The sequence below is a fragment of the Cataglyphis hispanica genome, chromosome 23 (genome assembly GCF_021464435.1).
Source record: "Cataglyphis hispanica isolate Lineage 1 chromosome 23, ULB_Chis1_1.0, whole genome shotgun sequence".
NCBI lineage: Eukaryota > Metazoa > Arthropoda > Insecta > Hymenoptera > Formicidae > Cataglyphis > Cataglyphis hispanica.
Genome location: NC_065976.1, coordinates 1535559 through 1555514, shown reverse-complemented (window position 1 = coordinate 1555514; position 19956 = coordinate 1535559). Strand labels below are relative to the sequence as shown.

Below are 19956 nucleotides of genomic sequence, written 5' to 3'. Positions count from 1 at the left end.
CAATCACCGATCGTTAAAAAGTTTTCCGTCCGACGACGGAACCATTTATGGCGCAGTCATAAGTTTTTAACATTCCAGAATAATGGACATAAAAGTATTCATTGTGGATGTAAACTGAATGTAAAAATAAAGTCACTCGTGTTCTCTGTGTCTTTTGACTTCATTCTCACACCGAATAATCAGCTCAGTCGTGATAAGGTGAACGCACGGGTCTTCCTAATCTCGATAGTTTACGGTCTATAACAAGTCCTTTAAAAATTGAGGAACATAAAATGCACATTGTGACATCACATTGGAAAGATTATTTCATTAAATTAAAATGTAAAGTATAATTTGCGCAATTTGCGAGGCAAATGCAGCGAATCAGATTACATTATTAATTTATTAATTATGCAAATGTCTATTGTTGAATTTCAGCATTATGTACTTTTAAATAATTTATCATTTTTTATTTAGTTTATATGGTGTTATTTTAAATAATCTCATAAGATTTTTAGTTGTAAAAAGATTTCTATACATATCAGAAATAATATTTATTAATAACATTAAAAAAAAATATATATATATATATATAAAAAGATTTAATAAAAAATATTGCTATTTTACTTTTTTTTATGTATTTCGACTTGACGTCGATAAATACCATTTTCTCGTTTTAATAACAAGTTAGTCAAAGCTGCTACTATATATGTAACAACGGGATTCGAATCACGTTCCAGACCCGGCTCAATATTGGACGGTCTCAAAGATACCCTCGTATCCTTATCAAAGGCGCTCGGTTATCGAGCAGAAGGAAAACGAGATTCAGACTTGACTTCACTCGCTATACGTAGGGTCTTCTCTCCTGCGATTTCTTGCCCCGCGACGTCGCATAATCGCGCAATCGCAAGTCTGTTCTCCTGGCGGATAGGTGGGCGAAATCTGCGACTCTCCGGTCGGGACCACCATCGAGTATATATCTACTGTCGTACTTTGGGGAACATTTTCGTTATCTCGGAAGAACGTCAGTTTTCGTTATCTACGGAAAGATAACCGACAGCATTAAGATAGGGGCGAAGACGTTCCCGCCAGACAGGAGACAAAATTTAATTCGCTCTGATACGTCGCGTGCGTTTCTGTGCATCGATTTTCGGGGCACTCCAAGGTTACATTCCGTGTATCACACACAATCCGGATATCTCGAGGAGAAACACGTGCATCGAAGTATCTTTTTTTCATCGCGATGAAGCGCCGAGATTCACGCGGATATAAGTTGCAAAGGGGAAAGTTTCGCAGGAGAATTAATCGAAAATTTGAGAAATTATAATTATTCTGATAACTCGTACATTTGAAATTTATTTATTGTAATTTCATATATGAATAAGCAATTTACTTATTACTACTTCAAAAACTGACTAAAGAGAAAACGTATTTTTACACGAATTTTATAACTCTTGTTAAATTTTATACAATCATAAAAATATACATATACTAGTTCAAGGATAGATACTTTTAATGAACAATAAATGTTAAGCTATATGATAGGCATTAATTCCGTCGTCGTACGTCAAAACGTTACGCCAATTCGCGTCGAGCCAAAGTGACCCTCCTTCGATTTAACACATTTCGCTATAAAAATTTAACGGATACTCTAGGCCGTTTTAAGCACAAAGCGGGATAAAGTGGAATGTTACAGCTTTATGGCTATAGCTTCATCCTAGAGTAGCCTAAGGCAACGCCCGGACAGAATATCCATCCGGCGTTAACGCGCGGCCCGGATGATCTCAGTGTCGAATTCCGGGGATAACCCGTAGATAGGCTATTTGTTGGCAGCCCGGGCCTTTGTGACTAGAGTTTCGTTAAGCGTCAAATTTCGTTCGGACCTCTCCACTTGCCGAGCCGAGTCAAGCCGGTATTCGACGTTTCCTAGTCAAGAGCGTTTCGGTGTTCCCGTCACGTCGGTTCTATAAAGCCCCCCGTTGGAATCCCGCGCATACGCTCCGCACGCCATGACATACACGACAAATGGCAGAGAAAAAAACTCTGAACTCCGATATTCGACTTTAATACAGCGCGGATGGAACGGCTGGCCCATCTGCGTTTAAACATCGCGCGATCACGCGGTAACGACAAAATAGTCTTTATCGGGATCGTAAAAATTCTCCTCTTCACATGCACTTTATATTCACCTAAACTTTAAAATATGCAAAACTGTATACAGAATAGAGATACTTTTCATTTACTTTAATATGCACGAGTGTAACGTAAAATATTTACTGATTTAGTTTCAAATAAAAAACATGGACAAATAATTAAGTTAACTTTCGTTTTATTTCGAATCGATTTCTTTTTACTACTAGAATATATATATATATAAAATCGCAAAATTTATACATATATTAAAAAAAATTAATTTTTAAGCTAGATATTACTTATCGCGTCATATGGCTCAAATAATTGCATGACTGTTACGGTGTACGTAATGACAAGTGTTAATTAGCCGCGAGAAAAAAAGACTGACAGTTGGTAAAAATATATCCCGTAGAATCTGATCGTCTTCACGAAAGTTTGTTGAGACTGCTACTTTGTACGTGGCCTGACGTACACCTGTGCTCTTGGAAACTTTGGTCAGCGGCACGAAACAAACTGACATGCTGACTGAACGTTAGAAACTTGTTGAAGCAATCAACATTTCTGGGATACTCTTAGAACTACGTCAATTAACCGGGGTCCGCTGTATTTGGCGAACTTTATACGAAACCATGGACAGGATCGTCTTAATTCGCATTGTCGAAATAATTTCTGCCGCGACTGCATATACCGAGTTGTTATTTCCATTCTCACATGGATGAACAGATTGCATTTATATCTCTTAAGAAAATACAAACGATTAATATCGATAATAAAAAGATACGTATTATTTTTCTTTTAAATTGTAAAAACGTTCTTAAGCCATGTTTTCCACGCATCATATACAATTTTTGTAACAAAATTATTTTTAAAAACTGGCTTTTAGAAAAGCAGGTTTCTCTATATTAAAGATAAAATATGGATCATATGTCGTAAAAATAATTTACAGTATAATAATCGCTGATCCTAATTCACAATGCAAAAAGGAAAAAGTTAGTACTAAATTAAACTTTAGATAAATTAATAACATTATCAATATTGATTCAGTATAAATTTTACAATAAACGCTTGTATACTTCTCTATAAAAAAAATCTCATCGTCCGTGATTTCAATCAAGATGGGATTACACGTGGAAAAAAAAAGGCCGCATAAAATGGCCGATAAAAGATACGCGCTCCTGCGTCCGAGAGCTAGCAAGAAACTCGTACGATTCATTAAAAACTTCGCGCCGATCTTGGCTTTGAATTATATTGATCGTCTGGCATCGTTGAGTCGCGGCTTTTTTTGCAAAAGGCAGACTTCTAATCTGAGCTAACTTTTTAAAGCCCGAAATTAACAGCTCTCAAATATACCGGTCTATCTTATACCGATCAAGTTTGACGTAAATTATGATATTATGACGTAATTTATAATATCTATGTATCATATCTATATTATACTATTCTCTTCTCGCAATGTATTTGTTATATCTGTACAAAAAGTTTCTTAAAGAAAATTTGTAGCAGTCCTACATAATTCATGTAGCAAATAAAAGCAAATAATTTACATACAAATCAATATAAAACTATAGTAATATGTGAAAAATGTAGTCCTTGATGCAAGAAGGAATTCAAAAAAGGAAGTGACAGACTGAATGCATTTCGCTTCGTTGTTTCGCGCTAAACATGCATTTCGAATTTACCGTTAATGAAATCGCGGAGGATGTCCTGTTATTGATCTCAGGATGAAGCGACGATATAAACGCGAACGAGCGAACAGTGGCGGAGATGCACCGAGACGAGAACTGAAAAGAGAGAGAGAGAGAGAGAGGGAGAGAGAATGCGCGGGAGGCGGGAAAAGCGGAAGGCGGGAAGTACGGCAATGAATTAACATACCAAAGGGCGGACGTACTGAACTCGGAAAATACGACCTTCTCATTTTTTAGTTTCCTCGCCCCTCGTGCCCGTACGCGCTGCCATTGGGGGTGGCCGCTGCAGAAAGCCCGGCGGCGTTAGCACTTAATGAAAATCTACAAGACTTAACGTCCCGTCCGTAACTCATTCGCCCGCGCATTTTCGGACGCGCCTGCAGCAGCATCAACCGCCGTTAATCTCGAAGAACGTTAATTTTTAACGCGGCCGTTGTCGCTTGCTCTTTTCCCTCTTGCTTTCCCCTGACAATGCGGGGAAAACGATCAAAGGCGTTCAGTGAGCTCGATAGAATCCAATCTGGCGCACCGACGCGACGACGGTATATTATCGAAGAAAAGAAGGAGATTAACGAGCACATAGGAAGCTACGAATCAGAGAGAACAGATTTTTTTTTTTACTATACTGTAGATTTTCACTATATATATATATATATATATATATATATATATATATATATATATATATATATATCCGAGGTAACTTTGTAGTGCGGTAAAGGTAATTTCTATAATCATATTCAAGGAAATAATTCGTAAACATTAATTTCTCTATATCTACAGAAAACTTTATGAAACTAATTTACTGATGATTTTTTCAAATACAAGATATCTTTAAAATTATGTTTTAATAGGATCTTTACACATTGCAGAAGCAAAGTATTATAACTTCGTTGGATGATAATATTTATACTCATAAAAGCAGCTTATCTTACGATCTCTATTTTTAATGTTTAAGAGTTACTTTACTTCAAGTTTTCAATTTTTTCGCGTATCTCCTCGATATCAACTTCTCGGTATCGGCAATATGAATTCACTGGCGCGCGCACCACAACTGGAAGCGCGCGAATATATATGTCAAATATATCTCAAATTTATTAAAGAGCCCATTTTTGACGGTGAGAAAAATTCGATGTCGCCTTATCAGCGCGGGCCAGCGCGGTAAGAAATGTCCCGATTCCGGCACGCTCGATAAGTACACGTGCGTCGCGAACTTTCCTTCGGGATAAGGAGCTAGGGTCGTAACGAAAGAAACGACCCGGGACTTTATCAAAGAGCTACGTGATCCCTGCACTTAACGACCGGCCGTTCGTACGTCGCACCGACGTCCGGCGTGCCCGGGAGATAGTCGACTCTACGTGGCCCGAGGTTCCCGCAAATTGGTTTTGTTAGAACCCGAGTGAGACAGAGAAAGAGAGATAAAGAGAGACTAACTGTCAATCCCGAGGCGGCTTCAAAATGAATCCTCCGTTTCCCTAATAAATGGCAAATCGCGTATGGACGCGATATCGTTAGATGACGATCATCGAGTTGCGCGATGGAATTTTATAATATTGCGTGTGTACATTAAGAAAATATACGACCGGTCGGAAAACTTTCGTCGAAGCGAAACATACTTTCCTCTTGCGAGAAACTTTTTAGTTTTTTCAAGATTGCGAGACGAAGTCAGTCGTGGACAAACAAATCGCGGATCGATGCGATATTCCTTCGGTTGATACATTCCTATGAAATTATTTTTAGATAACTATACTTATTGACCATAATATATAAATATTCTCACATCAATATTTTTGTGGCTGACAAAGATGTACTTGAGGATAACAAAGAATAAATTCTGTTAATTATAAATACTAAAAATTTATTTATTTATTTTTTTTTTTTTTGTTAGAGATTACTTTTCCGAGAGATTTTATTTAAATTGCACGCAATGTTTACGTCTTCTTATATTTTTATTGTGTAAAAATCATAATAAAATATAATTTTAAAATTATCTGAAAAAATAATCAGTAAATTAATTTTTAAATTTTATGGATATTGATTTCGTAGATATTGAGAAATGTTTATGAATTATTTTCTTAAAAAGATGATTATTTTATCGCAATTTTTCAATAATTCAATTCTAAAACAGTTGTGTGCGAGTGTATAAGATATACAAAACATTTCCGCAATTAGTTTCGTTAAAGCAATCCGATTTCTGCTCCGTTAGCAGATAGACATCGCGGTCGATCCAGTCGTAAGTGCCAAATCGCTCGACTATTGATCTTTAAGATATACGAGGACGTTAACAAGCGTATTTTGCTGCATTGTTCCAAGTTCGATAAACTCATTGCGATAAATCCAAATTTGCTGACCAATCACCTCGAGAAATGGAACACCCATACACACTTTTAATGGGTTAAATGTCTCGAATGACATAAACTTGTGCTTTTTATCATTTAATAAAGAATGTTATCCTTCTCGAATCATACGGAACAATAAGAAGAATAATTTTTTTCGATTGGAAAAAACAATGACAGTACATATACGCACATAAAAATGCTTAATATATAATGAGATTATTTTAATATAATTGTTCTTTGCATTTAATATATTTTTTTTTGCATTTATAATTTTATCATCTCTTTCTCTCTCTCATAGAAGATACAAATGCGACGAATAATAATTATTTTTCTAAGTAATACTAGTAATTCTTCGCGATATAATCACACACTCAATGCCTCATTAATGTAACCTAATATATCTCCGAAATGTTTACTTATTCATTTACACTAGTTTCACCTCTAGCCGTAAGTTATATGCCAGAATATATATACATACATATACAGACACAACAGTGAGCACGATAAATTACGCGTAGTGCGAGCGGAGGCGGTTGGTATGGCGTGATAGTACAGCAAGAAGAACAACGAGTGTCGCACGGTGCTAATAACTCCAACATAGCAAAAACACTATGCTCAGTTTGCGAAATATACCGAGTGTTTCTATTCTAGAATTTATTGTCGGTACTGACCGTTCATCGTGTTGTAGCTACAACGGATAAACATATATCGAGTATATTATCCACACATATTATGTGTTCACATTCGCACAACTTCCTAGTCGCAATAATAATATTGTGTTATATATTTAAAAGTAAAATACATATATGAATTGCATGTAAAAAAGTAAATACTATGTACCAAGATACAATTATTTTAAAAATATAAAATTTGTATTATATTATTAAATAATAGATAAAATAATATATTAAAGGATAAAAATATGTTTAGTTAATAATTTTGTACAATACGTTGTTTTTTACATTAAAGAAATTTACTAACAGCATACGAGAGTGTGAATTTTATATATCTGAGATTTGAAATTACATTTAAAATGGAAATAGTATATACCAAAGAAGAAAATTTAATCTCTCAATCTATTTATCAGAAAAACGATAAAAGGCGCAAAAAGGATTCTTCCGGTAAACGACGCATTATGAAATTCTTATTGAGGGCATAAGCGCCAGAAGAAAAGCGCGATATATCACATGCTAAAGACGAAACTGACTACGATGTTCAATAAAGCAGTATAGAACGAGAAACTACTACATCGTAGCGAAAGCCGGTAAGTGCAGGCACTCTTACGGCAATATGGCACACGGCCAATATTCGCTCTGTCTGACTTCGACCGTGCATCCGGTAACTAGTAACCCCGGGTTCGTTCCTGCTGTTGTAAACTATCCGAGCGAATGTGTCAAGCGTTCTGATTGACCGGGATTCAACGGCGGCGTTCGTCCCAATCATCGTAACGCGTTAAACGATCGTGCAAGATTGTATGATGACGTGATGACGGTGCACTTTGTGGTTGTTGTTGATGCGATGACAAGCGAGGCGATGCTATTAAATCACCAATAGATCTCAATTCGGAGAGCAAAATATCGAAACCTATTGTTTTCCCTGCTAAGATTTTCTAATTACAGACTGTGTGTAGATATATTTAATCATTTTTTGATGCTGCAAAGTAAATGTATCTTAATTATAATTATGATGTTTTTATTACCATAAATAAACGCAGAAATAATTTTCACGTGGTTGTAACGTCAATAAAATTTTACTTAAATAATTATAATTTTGAAACAGCGCTACATAAAATAATTTTCTGCTAATATATAAAATATTGCAAAAAAAAAAATATTTTATATTATCTCAAAACTCTTTTAATAAATTTACAAAAATCATAATGCCAAATGTAACGATTTAAATTATAGAAAAATCCAAAGTATATTGTTCCTGGCAATATTTGTTCGCCAGGTTTCTCGCATAGTCAGCTGATCTCATCTAAATGAATACCTACGATCCACGAGAAGAAAACCAACAAATTGATCATAACTTCCGTATCCTGTACTTCAAGGTTAGAGAAAATTACTCTAGCCAGTCTCAGCAGCGTAGCTCGTAGCAATTTCCAAAATCATGAGTATCTCTAGCAGACAACTTTGCGCATATATTTACTGAAGCTGTCTACCAAACTATGTACATATCATCCTTCAACCCCCTAGCTTTGATATACGATTCATGACAATTCACGAATCGCACGTTACATAGCCCATGGGCGATCTATCTTGTGTAATAGTGTAATAGCTTCTCACACGAGTTGTATCTTCGTCCGTATTTCTCTCTCTCTCTCTCCTCCTTTTTGGAAAAAAAGCTTTTTAATAAAGTCTCTATTCTTTTGCTGCGACAAATTTATATGGCGCGATAAAAATATTCTCCAATAAAAATATTACTTTTTTTCGCTGCTCTTTGAATATCATTAGTACACGTTATATGTATATATGCTATGAATTTTTTAAATTTCCTGAACATAAGCTTACGCATTCTCACCATCACGAAAATGTTGAATATGTACATATTTTGCGGTGTACTTCCGTAAATCAAAATTAAAATCCGGTAAAAGAGGAGAATTTTTCTTAAAGGAACGAAAAGATGTCTCACGCCTCTTGTAAGATGAATTTAATTTGCATGCCGTCGATCATTGTTCTGGAAGATGCGTGAAGATTTCGTTTTGTTGCGGGATGATGAGGAAAAAAGCGGCTCTCGTCCCCTTTTTCGTTGGACGAGAACATGAATCCTGCGGGAGATCCCTAGAGAAATTGTCGCAGCTTTATTCCCAAGCGCCTTATACCTTTCGACTATCATCCGATCACAGCGTTCCAATTCTGTACGCAGACGAATCTCATTGTCTGCCATCTCGTCCTCGAAGTATTTCTGTTTCCAGTCCCCCTTCGCGATTTAGTTGATGGCTGAGAGAGAGAAGAGCTCCTCTCTTAGATTCCCGTCTACTACAACAATGAACGAGAACGAGACCTAAGGTAAATCTCAGTCGGAAGCACTTACAGAGCCTTCGAATATCTCGATGTTTCGCGATGTCACTTCTGAGTGTCGCGAACTGACACTAACGACTCTTCGTCAACGAAAGCCAACGAGAAATGACTTGTGCTCAAAACGTGAGCACTTTCTATCTCGCGCGAGTTAAGAAAGCGAGAAAACTGTGAAAAAACTCCGAGAAAAGTCTAAGAAGGAAAATTTTTCTCACAACGTTAGATTTTCCTTCTGGAAAATTCTCAACGAAAATGACATCGCGATATCAAAGCAAAAACAATCCGTTGCATCCGTGGCGTCCGGCGTTAAGAATTAAATGTCAAAAAATCCGGGAACCAGACTAGTATATCAGTTAACTGAAATATATATTTAATTTAGAAATACGGTGAGGTAAAGTGTATCTATTCGTGAAGTGTATCTCGTTCTGTATGAAATGAACCTCCGAGCGATGTAAAAAAAAATGCATGCATGCAATTTCACCGATCGAATCACTTGTTAAATTTACACAAGTTTCAGATTTAACGAGTAGGTTTGAAATAATCCGACACTATTTCTTTTCAACGCAACAACTATTAACAACATCGTGCAACTTAGTTTTCGGTAGTTACTGAACTTTTCCAATTTTTTTCATCTTATCTCTCTACAATACTTTTGTAAAAAAATATAAATCTTTTTCACTGCAAAGTAAACTCATTCTAAACCAACTAATGTTTTAAATACGGACATCTCAATTTCGAGAGACAAAATGTTAAAACGTAATTTTATATTTAAAATCATAGTTTTAAGATATTATATCGCGAAACACACGTATAATATTTAATCAGGATATATGATAATAGCTTTTTCTCAAAAAAAAAACTGATTTTTTTTCTTTAACTTTTTAATTTTTAAATTATATTTAATATTTAATATTAATTAAGCACAATTTGCACTCGTGGTTTACTACTTATTTCAAATATTATTTTTATCTGCAATTTTTAATTTGTCAAGATTCAAAAGTCAGAATAAAGCAAGAATTCTTTTTAATTTAAATTCCGTGTCTTTTCAAAAAATGTGCATATTTCTGAGATAGCTTATATATGACAAATGCGCGCGTAAACAAAAATGTTTTTTTTTTTTTCTTTCGATCGACCAACGCGCATACACCACCGAATACACACGAAGATCGAGTTTCCTCAAAAAAAACCTGCCGCAAAATTGTAACGCTATTTCAACAAGCATCGTACGAACAAAATGAATAAGATCTCGTTACCATAGATACGCTGTTCGTTCGCTGTTGTATTGATAGAACAAAAAATCGGCCACAGTACGGTATATTAAAAACATGCCCTTCGGCCACCGCGCTTCCGCCATTGGTCCGCGGAATATTCGGATTTTATCAACGCAACCTCGGTTGAACTCCATGCACAGGGTAGCCTGCGGTGCAACAGATAATGAAACTATCCAATGAGGGAAATGACATGTTACGGCATACCATCGACGAGCGGAACGGCGACGAGAGTGCTGAAATTTACTGGGGAAAAAGAGCCTTTAATAAAGTACAACGTAGAATTAATTCATTGTTTGTGGCAGCGCGCAATGCTGTGTCATCGTCGAACACGTGAAAAGCATTATCGATGCAGAAATATTGAATATTTTTGATTGTATATTGAGTATTGCGTCGCTCGCACACGTCCTTCCTATTTTTTATGAAGCTATTACTTTGACTGTCGCGAAAAATTAATACGGCGTCGCGTAGAGAAATTTGCATATTAAAATAATCATTCTCTCCTTCTCTCTCTCTCTCTCTCTCTCTCTTTATTTGTTAGTTATATACAATACATCCATCAAATAACTGTTGATTAAAATTGTCATTTTAACCTAATATAATTTTGATGAGTTTTTTCTTCAATTTTTCATAAATATAAAACGTATTTTAAGTCAATTATTATGTTTTTATTCCGTCACGAGTAAATAAATATAGAAATCATTTTCATGCTTTCGCAGCATGATTTCAGCTTAAAAAAGCTGAAATTTCAGCTTATTAAAATTATTGTTAGTTTCAATAAACTTCACAATCCAGATCAATCTATCTCAATTGACTTTGACTAATATTTTTAAGAACGACTTTGTGGCATGAGATAAAGAATATGCTGATGGACGCTGATATTTCTGACAATAATTGTCGCTAATGTGATGAACAAAGATAGTCGAATGACATCCTGCGTTATCACGAAACGTCCATCAATGTCATCGAGTCTGAATTCGTCTGAGGATGTCGAAGACAGCAATTGAATACAGCCCGTCGTAAAAACACGTCAGCGCTCGGTGATACGACGCGGTCGATGGCCGGAGACGAGATAGGAGCGAAGGGAATTATTAAGGAAAACGTCACCGCGTGAGGGGGCAGAGGACGGAGGGCGGAGGACCAACGTCGCGTCGCGGAGTCGACTCTAAAGTGATTTCGCCAGGAGTGACATCGGCGGATGAGCGAGCGTTTTATCGCGAGACTAACGAGGCGGTCGGTCCGCGCGCTGACTTTGCCGCGCTCGGTTTCGCGTTGCACCACATAGACGATAAAGAGACAGGAATCGCGCGCGCGAAGAAGGAGAGGGAGTGAGAAAGAGGGAGAGAAAAACAGGTCGCCCTCGCGCATCCCCTCCCAAATAAATCCTCTTTTTACGACGGAGATTTATGAAAGCCATTCCGCCGCCTCCTGTCCCTTATCCTCGCCCTCCCTCGACCTACACACTCTCGGCCTATACTCCATCTTTCCCTCCTTCCCTGCGTGTAAGAGAAGGAATTGCGATCTCCTCCTCTCTCTCTCTCTCTCTCTCTCTCGCTCGCTCTCTCCCTCTGCGATGCCGGGGCGCGAGGATGAGTTCGGGCGCTGAAACCTAACGGTGGCTGAGTATCCTGGATTCCGAGCAGTTTCCGGCAAAATGAGGTAATTAGGATGCAGACGAGGAACGATGTCCTCCCCCCTCTTTCTCCTCCACTTTCTCTCGTCCTTTTCTTTTCGCTCATGCACTCTCTTCGTATCCCGCTCGGATTTTCTTCTACCCTATCTCGTCGGGGTTCTCTCGCACCCCTCCGCCAAAGCCTCGACATCGTGTCGAGAACACCGGCTCGATGCTAAATCAAAAGCGTCGCGCTAAAAAGTCTCCTGGCGCGTCCCGCGTATACACTACATTTTCGCTTACCTAACGGGATCGAGGCTAACTTTTTCGAAATTTTAACGGTGAAATACGAGAAGAAACTCAAAGATGTAATATGAATAGTCCTACTCATCGCTCCTCGCTTTGATAGTGAGAGATCTTTCATTTCAGTAAAACAGTAAAAGTAACATTCCGCCGTTTTCCAGATAAGTCAAATAAGTAAAAATAAGAGACAGGAAAAGAGAGAGAGAGAGAGAGAGAGAGAGAGAGAGAGAGAAAAGAAAATAAAATATAGACAAATTGTGAAATCGAAAGAAAAAGAGTTTAAGAGATTTTTTTGTCCCAAGACAGATGAAATAAAAACGATTCCGAAGATACAGATCTGCAGTATTTGTGGCGGATTGCGGCAGAATGTGAACTTACACTTTGATGACTTTTTCATGGGGCATGAGCAGAGAATTCCGCACGACGATGTAAATTCGGAATTCTCTCTGGTACGAGATGAGCCTTCTGAACAGGATATCAACTGTATCGATCTCGACGATTCGCAACCGAGATTTCCACGATTTTCAAGATTGCAATGATTGCGCCAACATTTCGTACGTGGCCTCATTTTATCGCGGTGTATCGGACAATGTTATGAAAAAATTCATGGAATGAGTTTCGAATGACGATAATATTTTAAGGACTTTCTCGAAAAAAATGTTGCAAATTCCACACAATTTTCGAACACCATATAAATTAATAAGAAATATAGTTATTTTTTTAACAAATTAGATATAATTAGAAAATTATGTTTACACAAAAATTTATTGCAAATTTTTACATCAAAAATTTTACATCTGACGTGTCATTTTAGGTATTAGATACATATTATAAAGAATGAATTTCTTCTTTCAGCTGTTTTGTTCAATATGATTACTAAAGATTTTATCCAAAAATATATTTCACAGATCATTCATGAGATGTAAATTTTTAATAAATTAAAAGTTTGAATTTTTGTATAAATCATACCTAACCATGAAAATCTATATTAGGTGTCTCAACCTATTTTATATTTATAAATATAATCACTGTATGCATATTGAAATTTTAATATAAAATTTCATAAAATTAATTATTTGTCAAAATTCATGAAAAAATGGAATAATTAAATTTACTTTAAAATAAAGAATAAGCAATTCCGTACAATGCTGAAATTTCGTCGCAAGTAAATCTAGATCACGACAACGAAAATAATATAATATCTTAATTTTCAGGATGCCTTTAAATTTTTCTTTGAGTATCCGAATGACATTCCAAGGATACGCAAAACGTCATGACAATACAGGTAAAAGTCTGCCTTCTGATCGATCAATTTAAAGTATTTACGTACTTTCTTATTATTTTTGAACTTGCTTAAAACCGTAGTTTCCAAAATTATATAAAAATCCGAAACAATCGCCGCCATTCAGAGAAAATTTACATTACATTGCCGCTCGCATGAAAGATATTTTTGCCGGATAATTCTGCGAGAAGTGGATAGCAGTAATGCAGTTTTCGGCGCGAATATCGTTTGCCAAACCGATATGAGAGCCGGGATGAGAGCAAAAGGGCGGAAAAGTGTCGTCAAGTAAGAAGGCAGGCTCTAATTCGCACACCTTCTAACCACTTCCTCTCCAACTAGACAGTCGACGACACTCGTGGCGTTGAAGAGCGCCCGGAGCACCGGAAAGGGTACTTTCCGTTTGGAATGCGGCCAGGGGTGGTTCCGTTCTCGCGAACCCGATGCAAATGCTGCGCACGAGAGGCTGCAGTCAATGCGATTCGGAAAAATAACGGTGGACCGAACGTGGTAAAGCGAAGATGCGTGACAACATCTGTCAAGTGGAACGCCGCCGAACGGCAAACGAATCGTGATTGCGAATCGGGAAGGATTGGCACTTCCCAGCAAAGAAATTTAAGAAGACCACATTGTAAGTTCTTATATGTCTATAATGTAAGCTATTTAAAACACAGACTTAAGTTCTTTAGAGACTCTCCGTCTATTTTTATTAATTCTTTATTCTGAAAAAATTAATTTTCCGTAAAAATTATATTCTTCAAATATGTGCATCAAAACAAAGAAATGTAAAAAAGAAATTTGTTAACTAATTAATACATTCAAATATTTATGCCAATGAATATAATCATGGACAACATTCTCGACATCTATGTGTCATCTAAGCCTTTCTATTGCACATTTGATTCTAGATTCGATTACTTGAGAGAATTGTTTGAGGCATACATATTTGAATCGCATGTGCACCATCAGCGAGGAGGTTTCGTTTTCAGATTCACCAGCAAGACAACAAGGTACTTCCTCTCGCAACTAAAGCATCAAAATCGAGAACAACAGCGAACCCAAATTACGAAAGCGGATGATAGAGAAGCGCGCGACGGCTTCATTAACAGCAATTTATCACGGAGCCGGGGTAAGCGGGGGTCAACAGCAAGCACCACCATTAACCGCCTAAGGTCGTTAGGTTGCGGTTTGACATGAGAACATGCCCATAACACCGTTCGGTTATACGTGTACTCGTCTGTGCCTGCACGGTAAAGCATGGAGAACCTACGCTTGCGGTGGTAGTGCAAACGCAAGAGGAGGAGGAGGAGGAGGGGGGGAGGAAAAGCGCGACCCGCAGAGAAGGGTTGGCGGAAAGCACGATGGCAAACGAACGTTAGAGCGAGGGAATACTTGCCGCTACGTCACGAGCTAACCATTAGCGGTCGTACCGGGTCTGTGTTTAGACGCTCCGTTATTGAATTCGTTACCTACCTACGTTCGCCTGTCCTAGATATCGCACCGGTGTTACACGCTCCGTCGCTAACATTAAAACTGACGAGGGTTGTGCAAGAACGCGTCGCGGAGCTTTAGGTCGATACGAAAGAGTCTCTTTCGGTATTATTTTAAGTTACTAATATTAACTGGCAAAGACTGCGAGCAAAAAATATATACCAATTTTTGTATATATTTTTTCTTAAAACATTATAATTTACTTATCACAAAACTATTCCATGAAACTACTACCCTATTAATAATTCATCAAATAGCTTTTAAATATATAATATTAAAAAAATTATTTTAGATATTTGTTAGAATAATTTCAGAAATGCAATTAAAAAGTAAAATAAAAAGATAAAAATGTAGTAATGTTATGCAAAGTAAAAATATATACATAGGAAAGAGTTCATCTGTATTTAAAAATGCAGAAGTCGAGCGAAAATTCTCTATACTTAAAGGCATTATCGATAAATAGTGGATTATGAGCATGCTTAGGTATTCTAGAACGGCATCTGCGATATTGCGCCGAAGGTCGAGTAATACTTGGCATTCTAAGCCTGTAAGCTAATGCAATATATTTGAAATCCTAAATCAAAAGCACAGTAATAGAATGTTTTGAGTAGACTTGTCTTCGCAATTTAATCAATATCTGATTACAAAAAAAAGTAAATTTACATGTAATGTATTAATTGCTCTAGGATAATAGAACTGTGCATTTTTTTTATATAATAATTATTTATTTCAGGTTTATTTCGTTAAAAATCTTTTTTATATCAATACTATAATTATATTAATATATTATAAATTTTTATATGTACAAAAACAGCAATTATCATATCTACATATACATAGTATACTACTAAAATTCTCTCTCTCACATATACATCGTTAATGAAAACTTCAATCAGAAAATTATGAGAATTAATATATGTTTACATAAACAATCTTTCGGCAAATTGATTTTTCAACCACCATTTTATAAACTTGAGAACTGAGTCGAAAATGTGTCTGTTATGTGTTCAAATCTCTAATATCGAGAATATCGAGAAGATGTCGGTAGCACTCAAATAGAGTATGGAACTGATCGCTTCAAAGCAACAACTAATCCCACTCAAAGATAAATCGAGGACTGAGTAATGACATATGATGTATTAAAGACAAGTTGTTCGATTTATTTCTGTTATTTATGTGAATAGTAGTACTCAAATAGAGTACGGAACCAACTGATCGCTTCAAAGCAATAACTAATCCCACTCAAAGATAAATCGAAGACTGGGTAATGACATATGATGTATTAAAGACAAGTTGTTCGATTTATTTCTGTTATTTATGTGTATGGTAGTTTCACATATAACTTAATATTTTATAATTCCGATAAAATAGCAAAAATTTGAAATTTTCAGTAATTTTCTTTAAAATATCAAAACTTATTCTGCAATCTAGAAAATTTAAATGTATAATAAAAAAATTCGCAAATATTTAAAAATAAATCATAAAAACTTTTGTTGTGCGATAAGAATATTTAAATAAAATTAGTTTGTATGTTTAGTATTACTTGTTATAATACAAACATTTGTTATAATTTTAATGTTATTTCAATAGATGTAATTATCAAATGGAGATTCAACGTCAAAACAAGCAAGGAAACATTTAATTACATTAATGGACAAATAAAAATTGCTACGACCGCAAACAATTTCTTTTGTATATCCAGCATGAAATGGCTATTTTGATATTACTTGTTCAAGCATAATTGTTTAAACTTGTTTAAATACGAAAATGTAATTTTCACAGTTCAGGCAATAATAATTTACAACTTTTCAAAGGTGTATAACATTGCAAGCAATTTCTCGTAGCCACGTCGCACAACTGACGCATATACATTTTTTAATATCCTTCAGAAAATTTTAAAAATAACAAGTACGCGTAAATCGTTTCTCATTTTAAGTAATAACTTTAGAAATATAGATAACGATAACTTTTCGGAAATCCGCAGCCTCCAACTTTAGTCTCGTTCTCTTTGCTTCGCTGCAAACGAGCTTCTTTTAATTAAAATAATCCGCCCTGCGTTCGCTTGCGCAAGATTTAATCGGTGATCGAGTGAGCACAGTCTCGCGCACGTGTAATTTAAGTTGCATCGTATCGGCTGGCTAAAGCCGCCTTTGCATCGGTCTAATCCATGCGAAATCGGTGGGATTGCGAGCTTACGTGAGTATGAAAGCGAATAAAGAAAGAAAAAAAGGGAGAGAGAGAAGCAACAAATCGACAACGACTTTCGCGAATATATTATTATATCCGTGTCGATTTTCAGTATAATATGTAAATGCCATAATTCGAATGTGTGTGTTTATTGCAAATATCCTCTTAATGTATCACAAGATATTTGTGTGTCGGCATACAAAATATCCCATCTACTAAATAAAATATTAATTTACAATTTTTTTCATAATAATAAGAAATTAATTTTTCTTTAATAAAAATAATAATTTGTCTTTTTCCATCTTTTTCTATTTTCAATCTTCATTACTAAATATTTTTATAATTATTTTTTTTTTTAATTCTTTTAAAATAAAGCTTATTTACAAAATTATATTTACAAAATTATATGAGGCAGAACATATTTAGCTGTGCCTTAGTTAGTGCCTGTTTCATATTCAATTATCATATATTCAAATTGCCTTAAATTTAAAGAATATTAAGAAATTACAGTGCAATAATTGCAAAAATAAGAAAAACTTTTTTAATCTTAACTATTCTAAAAAAACATCTCGTTAATGTGAAAGTGCAATTAAAAAAGAGACAATTCGATACTAAGTATCTCTCGAGCAAGCAAATTGTAAACGCGAATATACAGACGTAATAAAAGTGTAGCAGGGTCGAGAAGTAATTTCGATGATGTAGAAGGGTTGACAAGCGACAACATGTCTACTTCTTTGATTAAAATTTAATTAGCTGCTACTAGGGGTCCGATCGAAATAGCAGAGAAGATACACAAAGCACAGGTTGTTGTATATACTTGAAAGGGTAAACTTTTCCTTTCGCCCTTCCAATTTCGACCATTACGTCTTCTTACGCATTCTATAACTGTTAGCTCTATAATGCTTCACCCTGCGAGCTCTTACGCGCGCGTCTAGTTTTCTGCGCTCAGCGAATTATTAATTTCATTAATTTCCTCTCGGTTTCTCTCCGAGCGGAATTTCTGCTTCTGTTAGATCGCGATCGGCACACCAAGTCGGTGCGGACTTTTAAAGTCCGTAATAAGTAGGTATAACCACGCGAGAAACGAAACAAGCTCCGCCTATTAGAAAAAATTACGACACTTTTTTTGGCTAATGAAAACGCTCTAATGTAATAATCGAAATGTTTTGCAGCCTTTACCTTCGCCAAAGACTCGTGACAGATTCGAAACTTTAACATTAAAAAAAAAAAAATTAAAAAACCAAAAATAAATTTTCGTAAAATGTTTAAAAATTGTGTTTTAAAATTCACGTTTATGTTTTTCAACATTTGACGAAGAAATTAAATTTAATGTGAAACAAGAAGAGGAGCTATGAATCATTCTGAGATATGAATCATTTCGTAAAGATCGCAATTTGTTTTTAGGCGAAAAAAATATATAACTTTTTTTCTCATATTTTTCTCAGCTTCTGCAAAATTTGCTTTATAGTGCATCGATAATACGTAAAAACTTTCGGAGTTTGCTTTCTCTACTTTGTTCTTTACGAAATGTAGCTCTTTAAGTGATTACTGTATGCATATTTTATGCTATAAGGGCGAACCGCGAGCACCTCCATCAGTGATCAAAGAAAGAAGCTGGAACTGATGATAAATTACTCCTGCTCGCAATATTACAAGTTGGTAAACTGCTTAAATTACGTTTCCTTAATTTATGCAGACGGACTGACATCGGCGGAAACTGCGTTAATTCTCGGTGCTTATAAAATTGTACCGATGGTTGACGATGGTTCAAGTTTTATAGCAAACGCTCTTTGATGTGATGGAAAAGGGAAGGTCGGATAAGTTTTGCAAAGTGGCTGCGATGCGCATTGAAGAAAAGAAGGGAAACAGAAGTAGATAAAGAAAAAGAAGAGGGAAGTCGACGATACGGGAAAAAGTGACGGAACGAAGTGAATATTGGCTATCTCTGAGTTTCGACGTCATTAAAACTTTTAGATTGCATAAGAATGGCTTCCCACTCTTTCGCAGGCTCTTCCGAGTACGTCATGTCGAGCAAGAAATTCCTGTTCGGCCAAGCAGTAATTACGGGAGTCCATGATAAATTAAGAGAGCAAGACGAGCGTTCAGTTTTTGTGCCTCTCTGCCAAAGAGAGCTCCGCATATTTTACCTTCTGATCTATAAACGGCGATCCTAACGTTTTTCACCGCTTCGTATTTCTTCTTCTTTTTCTTCTTTCGCTTTCGCGCAGGATATTTACGTTAAAACCTCTCGCCCTGAATACTGTCGAAACTTGCATTTGTAAGAGATAAAGAGATATAAATAACGCTGCTTATTCGCTTCTATCTCAGTTCTTAAAATAAGAAAATTAGAGAAAAACGGCAAAATGTATTAATTATTTTTTATCATGAATCGATATAAACAACGAAAAAAGTGTGTTTATCATAAATTACAATAGGGTATCGTCGCAAAATTTATTTTTTATCAAAACATAACGTTATTATGTTTAGGAGTTCACGCATATCTAGAAATTTCACTTTTCATCCTGTTAAGTATATCGTTTTAAAAGTAGTAAAAAATAATAAAAAAAACGATCTGCACTAAACATTATTTTTTTACATAATTATTTTGTAGTTAAAAAAAATATTAAATAGGTGTTCAATTCACGCTCGTACTTATATGTAAA

At 35.8% G+C, this 19956-nt stretch overlaps 1 protein-coding gene and 1 long non-coding RNA gene across 6 annotated transcripts in view; one reads left to right on the top strand and one right to left on the bottom strand.

The window, feature by feature from the left end:
• LOC126858031 (uncharacterized) overlaps positions 1 to 17492 on the top strand; it is a 73821-nt gene extending 56329 nt beyond the window's left edge. The window contains exons 1-5 of one of the 5 annotated variants that reach the window (XR_007688596.1): positions 11607 to 12080; positions 12639 to 12890; positions 13551 to 13621; positions 13702 to 14246; positions 14524 to 17492. This is a non-coding gene — a long non-coding RNA (uncharacterized LOC126858031). Of the gene's footprint in view, positions 1 to 11606; positions 12081 to 12638; positions 12891 to 13550; positions 13622 to 13701; positions 14247 to 14523 lie in introns of those variants that run through there. The other 4 variants (XR_007688595.1, XR_007688592.1, XR_007688593.1 and 1 more) reach the window with 4 other exon arrangements.
• LOC126857999 (hemicentin-2) overlaps positions 1 to 19956 on the bottom strand; it is a 302989-nt gene that overhangs the window by 234937 nt on the left and 48096 nt on the right. The window lies entirely within an intron of this gene.